Below are 11,652 nucleotides of genomic sequence, written 5' to 3'. Positions count from 1 at the left end.
GTGACCACTGCTCTGGCTGTACCTGGCTGTGCCCACTGATCTGGCTGTGCCCACTGACCTGGCTGTACCTGGCTGTGCCCACTGATCTGGCTGTGCCTGGCCTGTGAGCACTGATCTGACTGTGCCTGGCTGTGCCCACTGATCCGGCTGTACCCACTGCTCTGGCTGTGCCCACTGATCTGGCAGCACCTGGCCGTGCCCACTGATCTGGCAGCACCTGGCCGTGCCCACTGATCTGGCTGTACCTGGATGTGCCCACTGATCTGGCTGTACCTGACCTGTGCCCACTGCTCTGGCTGTGCCCACTGATCTGGCAGCACCTGGCTGTGCCCACTGCTCTGGCTGTGCCCACTGATCTGGCAGCACCTGGCCGTGCCCACTGATCTGGCTGTACCTGGCTGTGCCCACTGATCTGGCTGTACCTGGCTGTGCCCACTGCTCTGGCTGTGCCCACTGATCTGGCAGCACCTGGCTGTGCCCAAAGGCAGAACGTCTGTGGTAATGAAAAGGTTAATCCTTCATTCCTGGAATTTTTGGAATCCAGAACCTTGAGGTCGGACTGTACCACTGCGCAGACAGGTCTGCAGGGGGAGGGAGGAACGAGGACAACCTCTGTGGGGAATGGTTTGATCTTGTAGCCAGGGCTCCCCCCCTGGTTGGACGTGCAGTTGGTGTGTTCCGCTGGAAGCTCCTGTGTGAGCTGAGAGTGCAGGTTGGTACCTGAGGCCGGAGAGGTGAGATCGTCCACGGCAGTGTGCGATGTGATCGGCGCGGCCAGGTGCGGGGTGTACGATGTGATCGACGCCGCCGGGTGCTGTGTGCAGCCTGCTGCCGACCGCCGGTGTTTATCGTGTGTGCGGGATGTGAGCCCCATACTGATCCATTGTAGCGGCTGCAGCTCCTACAGCGACAGCGGACGGGTGTTACATGTGTGATGTGATGTGTCTGTGTATACTATGTGCTGTGTTATATGTATATGTATGTGTATATATATATATATATATATATATATATATATATATATATATATATATAATGTGCTGCATTGTGTTAGTGGTGACCTGCATGTTATGGATGACTGTATATATTGAATTCTGTGTATATGTGTGATGGACTGGTATATGGGTGTCATGTCCTGTAATACTGTGTGTGTGATGGACTGGTATATGGGTGTCATGTCCTGTAATACTGTGTGTGTGTGATGGACGGGTATATGGGTGTCATGCCCTGTAATACTGTGTGTGATGGACGGGTATATGGGTGTCATGCCCTGTAATACTGTGTGTGATGGGTGTCATGCCCTGTAATACTGTGTGTGTGATGGATGGGTATATGGGTGTCATGCCCTGTAATACTGTGTGTGATGGACGGGTATATGGGTGTCATGTCCTGTAATACTGTGTGTGTGTGATGGATGGGTATATGGGTGTCATGTCCTGTAATACTGTGTGTGTGATGGACTGGTATATTGGTGCCATGTCCTGTAATACTGTGTGTGTGTGATGGACTGGTATATGGGTGTCATGTCCTGTAATACTGTGTGTGTGTGATGGACTGGTATATGGGTGTCATGCCCTGTAATACTGTGTGTGTGATGGACTGGTATATGGGTGTCATGCCCTGTAATACTGTGTGTGTGTGATGGACTGGTATATGGGTGTCATGCCCTGTAATACTGTGTGTGTGTGATGGACTGGTATATGGGTGTCATGTCCTGTAATACTGTGTGTGTGTGATGGACTGGTATATGGGTGTCATGTCCTGTAATACTGTGTGTGTGTGATGGACTGGTATATCGGTGTCATGTCCTGTAATACTGTGTGTGTGTGATGGACTGCTATATCGGTGTCATGTCCTGTAATACTGTGTGTGATGGATGGGTATATGGGTGTCATGCCCTGTAATACTGTGTGTGTGATGGATGGGTATATGGGTGTCATGTCCTGTAATACTGTGTGTGTGATGGACTGGTATATGGGTGTCATGCCCTGTAATACTGTGTGTGTGTGATGGACTGGTATATGGGTGTCATGTCCTGTAATACTGTGTGTGTGTGATGGACTGGTATATCGGTGTCATGTCCTGTAATACTGTGTGTGTGTGATGGACTGGTATATCGGTGTCATGTCCTGTAATACTGTGTGTGTGTGATGGACTGGTATATCGGTGTCATGTCCTGTAATACTGTGTGTGTGTGATGGACGGGTATATGGGTGTCATGTCCTGTAATACTGTGTGTGTGTGATGGACGGGTATATGGGTGTCATGCCCTGTAATACTGTGTGTGATGGATGGGTATATGGGTGTCATGTCCTGTAATACTGTGTGTGTGTGATGGATGGGTATATGGGTGTCATGTCCTGTAATACTGTGTGTGTGTGATGGACTGGTATATCGGTGTCATGTCCTGTAATACTGTGTGTGTGTGATGGACTGCTATATCGGTGTCATGTCCTGTAATACTGTGTGTGATGGATGGGTATATGGGTGTCATGCCCTGTAATACTGTGTGTGTGATGGATGGGTATATGGGTGTCATGCCCTGTAATACTGTGTGTGTGTGATGGACTGGTATATGGGTGTCATGTCCTGTAATACTGTGTGTGTGTGATGGACTGGTATATGGGTGCCATGTCCTGTAATACTGTGTGTGTGTGTGTGTGTGTGTGTGTGTGTGTGTGTGTGTGTGTGTGTGATGGACTGGTATATGGGTGTCATGCCCTGTAATACTGTGTGTGTGTGATGGACTGGTATATGGGTGTCATGCCCTGTAATACTGTGTGTGATGGACGGGTATATGGGTGTCATGCCCTGTAATACTGTGTGTGATGGACTGGTATATGGGTGTCATGCCCTGTAATACTGTGTGTGTGTGATGGACTGGTATATGGGTGTCATGTCCTGTAATACTGTGTGTGTGTGATGGACTGCTATATCGGTGTCATGCCCTGTAATACTGTGTGTGTGATGGACGGCTATATCGGTGTCATGCCCTGTAATACTGTGTGTGTGATGGACGGGTATATCGGTGTCATGCCCTGTAATACTGTGTGTGGGTGTGATGGACGGGTATATGGGTGTGATGGACGGGTATATGGGTGTCATGCCCTGTAATACTGTGTGTGTGTTGGACGGGTATATGGGTGTCATGCCCTGTAATACTGTGTGTGTGTGATGGACGGGTATATGGGTGTCATGCCCTGTAATACTGTGTGTGTGATGGACTGGTATATGGGTGTCATGTCCTGTAATACTGTGTGTGTGTGATGGACTGGTATATGGGTGTCATGCCCTGTAATACTGTGTGTGTGATGGATGGGTATATGGGTGTCATGTCCTGTAATACTGTGTGTGTGATGGACTGGTATATGGGTGTCATGCCCTGTAATACTGTGTGTGATGGACGGGTATATGGGTGTCATGCCCTGTAATACTGTGTGTGTGATGGATGGGTATATGGGTGTCATGTCCTGTAATACTGTGTGTGTGATGGACTGGTATATGGGTGTCATGCCCTGTAATACTGTGTGTGATGGACGGGTATATGGGTGTCATGTCCTGTAATACTGTGTGTGTGATGGACGGGTATATTGGTGCCATGTCCTGTAATACTGTGTGTGTGTGTGATGGACTGGTATATGGGTGTCATGCCCTGTAATACTGTGTGTGTGTGATGGACTGGTATATGGGTGCCATGTCCTGTAATACTGTGTGTGTGTGTGTGTGTGTGTGTGTGTGTGATGGACTGGTATATGGGTGTCATGCCCTGTAATACTGTGTGTGTGTGATGGACTGGTATATGGGTGTCATGCCCTGTAATACTGTGTGTGTGTGATGGACTGGTATATGGGTGTCATGTCCTGTAATACTGTGTGTGTGTGATGGACTGCTATATCGGTGTCATGTCCTGTAATACTGTGTGTGTGTGATGGACGGGTATATGGGTGTCATGCCCTGTAATACTGTGTGTGATGGAGGGGTATATCGGTGTCATGCCCTGTAATACTGTGTGTGTGATGGACGGGTATATCGGTGTCATGCCCTGTAATACTGTGTGTGTGATGGACGGGTATATCGGTGTCATGCCCTGTAATACTGTGTGTGGGTGTGATGGACGGGTATATGGGTGTGATGGACGGGTATATGGGTGTCATGCCCTGTAATACTGTGTGTGTGTGTGTGTGTGTGTGTGTGTGTGTGTGTGTTGGACGGGTATATGGGTGTCATGCCCTGTAATACTGTGTGTGTGTGATGGACGGGTATATGGGTGTCATGCCCTGTAATACTGTGTGTGTGATGGACTGGTATATGGGTGTCATGTCCTGTAATACTGTGTGTGTGTGATGGACTGGTATATGGGTGTCATGCCCTGTAATACTGTGTGTGTGATGGACTGGTATATGGGTGTCATGCCCTGTAATACTGTGTGTGTGTGATGGACTGGTATATGGGTGTCATGCCCTGTAATACTGTGTGTGTGTGATGGACTGGTATATGGGTGTCATGTCCTGTAATACTGTGTGTGTGTGATGGACTGGTATATGGGTGTCATGTCCTGTAATACTGTGTGTGTGTGATGGACTGGTATATCGGTGTCATGTCCTGTAATACTGTGTGTGTGTGATGGACTGCTATATCGGTGTCATGTCCTGTAATACTGTGTGTGATGGATGGGTATATGGGTGTCATGCCCTGTAATACTGTGTGTGTGATGGATGGGTATATGGGTGTCATGTCCTGTAATACTGTGTGTGTGATGGACTGGTATATGGGTGTCATGCCCTGTAATACTGTGTGTGTGTGATGGACTGGTATATGGGTGTCATGTCCTGTAATACTGTGTGTGTGTGATGGACTGGTATATCGGTGTCATGTCCTGTAATACTGTGTGTGTGTGATGGACTGGTATATCGGTGTCATGTCCTGTAATACTGTGTGTGTGTGATGGACTGGTATATCGGTGTCATGTCCTGTAATACTGTGTGTGTGTGATGGACTGGTATATCGGTGTCATGTCCTGTAATACTGTGTGTGTGTGATGGACGGGTATATGGGTGTCATGTCCTGTAATACTGTGTGTGTGTGATGGACGGGTATATCGGTGTCATGTCCTGTAATACTGTGTGTGTGTGATGGACTGGTATATGGGTGTCATGCCCTGTAATACTGTGTGTGTGTGATGGACTGGTATATGGGTGTCATGCCCTGTAATACTGTGTGTGTGTGATGGACTGGTATATGGGTGTCATGCCCTGTAATACTGTGTGTGATGGATGGGTATATGGGTGTCATGCCCTGTAATACTGTGTGTGTGATGGATGGGTATATGGGTGTCATGTCCTGTAATACTGTGTGTGTGATGGACTGGTATATGGGTGTCATGCCCTGTAATACTGTGTGTGTGTGATGGACTGGTATATGGGTGTCATGTCCTGTAATACTGTGTGTGTGTGATGGACTGGTATATCGGTGTCATGTCCTGTAATACTGTGTGTGTGTGATGGACTGGTATATGGGTGTCATGTCCTGTAATACTGTGTGTGTGTGATGGACTGGTATATGGGTGTCATGCCCTGTAATACTGTGTGTGTGTGATGGACTGGTATATGGGTGTCATGCCCTGTAATACTGTGTGTGTGTGATGGACTGGTATATGGGTGTCATGCCCTGTAATACTGTGTGTGTGTGATGGACTGGTATATCGGTGTCATGTCCTGTAATACTGTGTGTGTGTGATGGACTGGTATATCGGTGTCATGTCCTGTAATACTGTGTGTGTGATGGACTGGTATATCGGTGTCATGTCCTGTAATACTGTGTGTGTGTGATGGACTGGTATATCGGTGTCATGTCCTGTAATACTGTGTGTGTGTGATGGACGGGTATATGGGTGTCATGTCCTGTAATACTGTGTGTGTGTGATGGACGGGTATATGGGTGTGATGGACGGGTATATGGGTGTCATGCCCTGTAATACTGTGTGTGTGTGTGTGTGTGTGTGTGTGTGTGTGTGTGTGTGTGTGTGTGTTGGACGGGTATATGGGTGTCATGCCCTGTAATACTGTGTGTGTGTGATGGACGGGTATATGGGTGTCATGCCCTGTAATACTGTGTGTGTGATGGACTGGTATATGGGTGTCATGCCCTGTAATACTGTGTGTGTGATGGACTGGTATATGGGTGTCATGCCCTGTAATACTGTGTGTGTGTGTGATGGACTGGTATATGGGTGTCATGCCCTGTAATACTGTGTGTGTGTGTGATGGACTGGTATATGGGTGTCATGCCCTGTAATACTGTGTGTGTGTGATGGACTGGTATATGGGTGTCATGCCCTGTAATACTGTGTGTGTGTGTGATGGACTGGTATATCGGTGTCATGCCCTGTAATACTGTGTGTGTGTGATGGACTGGTATATCGGTGTCATGTCCTGTAATACTGTGTGTGTGTGATGGACTGGTATATCGGTGTCATGTCCTGTAATACTGTGTGTGTGTGATGGACTGGTATATCGGTGTCATGTCCTGTAATACTGTGTGTGTGTGATGGACTGGTATATCGGTGTCATGCCCTGTAATACTGTGTGTGATGGAGGGGTATATCGGTGTCATGCCCTGTAATACTGTGTGTGTGATGGACGGGTATATCGGTGTCATGCCCTGTAATACTGTGTGTGTGATGGACGGGTATATCGGTGTCATGTCCTGTAATACTGTGTGTGTGTGTGATGGACGGGTATATGGGTGTGATGGACGGGTATATGGGTGTCATGCCCTGTAATACTGTGTGTGTGATGGACTGGTATATGGGTGTCATGCCCTGTAATACTGTGTGTGTGATGGACTGGTATATGGGTGTCATGCCCTGTAATACTGTGTGTGTGTGATGGACTGGTATATGGGTGTCATGTCCTGTAATACTGTGTGTGTGTGATGGACTGGTATATGGGTGTCATGCACTGTAATACTGTGTGTGTGTGTGATGGACTGGTATATGGGTGTCATGCCCTGTAATACTGTGTGTGTGTGATGGACTGGTATATGGGTGTCATGTCCTGTAATACTGTGTGTGTGTGATGGACGGGTATATGGGTGTCATGCCCTGTAATACTGTGTGTGTGATGGACTGGTATATCGGTGTCATGTCCTGTAATACTGTGTGTGTGTGATGGACGGGTATTTGGGTGTCATGCCCTGTAATACTGTGTGTGTGATGGACTGGTATATGGGTGTCATGCCCTGTAATACTGTGTGTGTGTGATGGACTGGTATATGGGTGTCATGTCCTGTAATACTGTGTGTGTGTGATGGAGGGGTATATGGGTGTCATGCCCTGTAATACTGTGTGTGTGATGGACTGGTATATGGGTGTCATGCCCTTTAATACTGTGTGTGTAATGGACGGTTTATTTATTTTACTTATATAGCGCTTTACAGGCATCAGCATTGCTGTCCCCATTGGGGCTCACAACCTACATTCCCTATTAGTATGTCGTTGGATGCACTTTATTATAATATGTTTCCATGGCTATATTCACATGTGACTTTATATTTAACACTATCGGAAGTTTTGGTTGTTCTTGTAAAAATAATTCTGTAAAACGCCTATGTGACCGGAACCAGAAGCATATTATCATGTATTCTGTGTATACATCTGTTCTATATCTTGTATACTGTGTATACACCTGTGCTATATCTGTGTACCCCAATAGCCTTTATACTGTCTATACACCTGTACTATATTAGTGTTGTGGCCCATATACTGTCTATATACACCTGTACTATGTTAGTATGTGGCCCATATACTGTCTATATACACCTGTACTATGTTAGTATGTGGCCCATATACTGTCTATATATACCTGTACTATGTTAGACAGTATATAGGCCACATACTAACATAGTACAGGTGTATATAGACAGTATATAGGCCACATACTATATACACCTGTACTATATTTTTGGGTACCCTGATATCCTATATACTGTGTATACACAGTAAAATAAATAATAATATCCACCTGAACTGTATATTCTGTGTCTATACCTGTCCTATATGTGTGTATACTAACTATATATTATAATATATATATATATATATAATATTAAATATATTTGCGTGTACACCTGTACTATGTGTGTGTGTGTGTGTGTACACTCCAATGCGCTATATGAATCTTTGCGGGGGTCAGATATCTGGCACAGACCAGGGTTGTCGGGCATGTTGGTGTTTGCTCGTGCTCCTATATAGGGGAATGACCCGTCTGTGCTGTGCGAGGGGTTGCCCGGGGAGTATGGTGATGACTCTCGCCATCACCCATGTGAGTGGTGCGGCATGTATACACATATTGTATGGCTGCCTCTGTGCTGTGGGAAGGCGACACCTCCGCCATCGGTACGCAGCACTGTGTCGTCTGGCTGCTGACAGAATGTTTCCTCTTGTTTCCGTGCTCGGGATGGCACAACATATGGGAGTCTTCACTCTTCCCATACGCGTCTGTCATGCTTCTTGCTGGGGAGCGGGTCAGACTGTGAGTCACACAACTAATATGGCCGCCAGTGCGCTCCCATGGTGGTTGTTACTTAGCTTTTCCCGGCCCCTGAGTGGCGGACGTGCCCTGGACCAGTATCACACAGGTTTTCTGTCAGTTAGGGGGCACAGAGCTGGGGGTCCCGAGGCTGCGGTGTCCCCTACTTGCGGGAATCTCGGCTGGTATTTTATGAACAGGAAGTAATTTTACTAATAAAAATAATTGTCGTCCCTTCTGCTGCTAATTCCAGTCTCCGGCATTTTAGGTGGAGACGTGAGGTGCGGGTGACAAGAGAATGTGATCAGGGCAGGTTCAGGGTGTACCGACCCTAGAGAACTCGCTCCTTCAGTCCTTTTGGGTTTTATAAAGGATTACGTGGTCAGCATGTGATAATGTCCGACTCCAGGCACAACCAATATGGCTACCCAGAGCCTGGTGGCCATATTTCCACCTTAGACTTTCATTTAATCTTTTTCTGGGTGGGGGTCCAGGCGCAAAATCCTCCTCCGATCGCTGAAATTAAGCGCTCTGCGCAGACTGTAGACGGACCTGTGGGTTTGGCCGATGCCCTCTCGATAGGTCAGAGCTGTGCAGGTTTTTGATGCCATTAGCAGAACTGGCCTTTTAAATGGCCTCATTGCAGTAATTCTCTAAAGAGTTAAAATAGTGGGTGCTAACAGTACCTCACATGGTGGCAGTGGTAGCTGTACGCAGCTACACAGGGAGTACGTTGCAAAGGTCCAAATTAGGCCCCAGCTGCCATTAAACAACCCATTGGAGGGGGGGGAGGGGCAACCTTGTCTAGCCGCGTAGATGCCATGGTCACTGCTTACCATTGCGTCTTAACGGATTAGACAGCAGTTACCGGCAGGTTCCTGCTGTGAAACACAGGCTGCACCTGCCAAGTATGTAGCTGGCTCAGCACATGAGCCTGCTCTCTACTAATGCCCCTGAATTCTGCCACAACTATATGGCGAAACTACTGAGAAGTGGGCAGATACCAAGCTGGGGACCGCGCAGCTCGGCAATGGGCCTCATAGCAGTCGATTGTCAAGTTTTATTCAAAGCAGGGAGCACTTATTAAAACCGCCAAGTAGAGGCTTATTGTCCCCTGCTGCACCTTTTTGGGGCCTTGTGTTAGGTCTGCATAGCAACCAATCAGGGCTCAGCTTTCATTTAATAAACGGCTCTGGTAAAATGAAAGCTGAGCTGTGATTGGTTGCTATGGGTAACCTTTTTTATTTCCTGTAAGACATTGTTGATCTGCCCCAGTGTGTCGTTTTGCGGTTGTCTCCTGAGACAGCCGTCCATGTAATCTCCAGAAGGAAAGCTACTTGAACAAATTTTCTGACAGTTTTGGCTCATTGAGAAGGGTTCTAAATAGGGGGCCGCCTCTGACGTCTGTAGGGACCACCTCTTTAAGGAATGTTTCGGTCATTGCTGTCTGGCGCAGTGTGCACTTGTAGACACCACACAGACGCCCTGTGGCAACTATCGACTGTGGGAAAAGGTCCTGAGCGTAGAGGCTGGAGACGGCGGCGTCTTGAGGTTGAGGATTACCGCTGTGGGATTATGTCAGCAGAGGCCACGTTGTGGCCCGGACGGATTGTGGCATGTTCTGTAACACTCCAGAGCGATGAAGTCACACATGAAAGTCTTAGCCTAAAGTGCGAGGAACAAGTTCTAGCAACAGTCGCCCTGTTTCAGAGTGATGATGATGGTTATTAAAGGGGAAGTGCACTTTGAAAATCTGTCATGTAGGACTGGTCTCTGCAGACTACACCGCCTTTGCATAATTCAAGGCCAAAACAAAAAAAAGTCATGTCTAAAATTTTTTTTTTTTTTTAAGGGGAATATAGTCCTTTTAATACTTGTTCCACTGGGCGGGGCTTCTGAATTCGTCGTTTCTGGGGCCAAGATCTGCCCCCCCGGGGACCTGATTGAAAATCCGTTTGTATATATTTAGATGACTGCACATATCTCATCCTCGGGCTGTGAACTGCCGTCGACAGACGCGTTCTCATCGTGCTCCCCAAAGACGCACCTTGGGGGTCCCAGTCCTGGCAGCTCCTTAAAGGGACCATGTCATCAAGTATATTAAGCACTTTAAAATGCCACCATAGGGTTTACACAACTGTAATGGGTTAAGATGGCACTCTCTGAAAGTTGAATAAAGTTGTACTTCCTGCCTGAGAAGAGTCAGGTGGGCGGTCCTGATTTCCTCATGCAGTGGTGGCTTATAGACCGGGATAGCCCAGTGGTATCCAGCGCATGTGCACTGCACAGATGGGGCCGTACACACAGATTGCCTGCGCATGGACTGGATGTTGCTGGCTTGTATAGATGTACCCGGACAGGAGGGGTCTGGCACTGCGGGACTCTGGTGGAACAGACCCGCCCACATGACTCTTACACACTACTTTATAATATAATCCCCCTCTTCCTTTATGCTGCAGGAGACATTTCGGATGGAGACTTTGTTACAGATGATGTATAACACTAGGGTAGTGGATTAGGGTCTGGAAAGGTGAATGTCCCCTTTTAAAAAAAAAAAAAAAAAAAAAAAATGTCAAGAGTGTAAACTAAAAATTTGGTGTAGTGTACAGAAATCGGTCAGAGAGATCTTGGACGATCCTGACCTGCTTGGTGACACTTACTGGAGACATGAAGGTGTGCTTTACCAAAGGGGTATTATACAATTAGAGATGAAATGTCAGCCATATTGGTGGAATCTGGGGAAGCCGAGTGGTAGCCATAAACTTGACCTTCACAGCTGGCACAATTGGTTGGTACCTGGCTTTTCCAAACACCTGACAGGCAGGTTTGCCTAGTTATGTGGTGACACTATGAGATTGCATTCTGCTCCTATTTAGTCGGGTCTTATGATCAGAGGTAAATAGTATCGGAGGTGCGACTGTTTTTCTTTGCCGGCTTATAGAATACTCCACAAGTAATTAAGACAGTGTCATCAACAGGCCCCATGGTGGCCCGCGGCGCCGGTAGGGCAGGTTTTGTCCATTGAAATCAGTGGAAGTGAATTACCTGTATGATGCCTCCTAATTAAAAAGCCCCTTATAGGATTATTTCCTATTCTGATAAATGGGTATTGTCGGATAGTGCT

General features: G+C 47.2%; 1 protein-coding gene across 4 annotated transcripts in view; it reads left to right on the top strand.

The window, feature by feature from the left end:
* Nucleotides 1–595: 595 nt before the first annotated feature.
* CCDC120 (coiled-coil domain containing 120) overlaps nt 596–11,652 on the top strand; it is a 35,517-nt gene continuing 24,460 nt past the window's right edge. For 2 of the 4 annotated variants that reach the window (XM_073640336.1, XM_073640333.1), the window contains exon 1: nt 596–712. The gene's annotated coding sequence lies outside the window, so the exon portion shown is untranslated. Of the gene's footprint in view, nt 779–11,652 lie in introns of all 4 variants that reach the window. The other 2 variants (XM_073640334.1, XM_073640335.1) reach the window with 2 other exon arrangements.

Source organism: Phyllobates terribilis, unplaced genomic scaffold (genome assembly GCF_046119375.1).
Source record: "Phyllobates terribilis strain yellow unplaced genomic scaffold, ASM4611937v1 Scaffold_7__3_contigs__length_470593459, whole genome shotgun sequence".
NCBI lineage: Eukaryota > Metazoa > Chordata > Amphibia > Anura > Dendrobatidae > Phyllobates > Phyllobates terribilis.
Note: the sequence above shows the minus strand (reverse complement) of the source record. Positions and strands in the feature narration are given on the sequence as shown.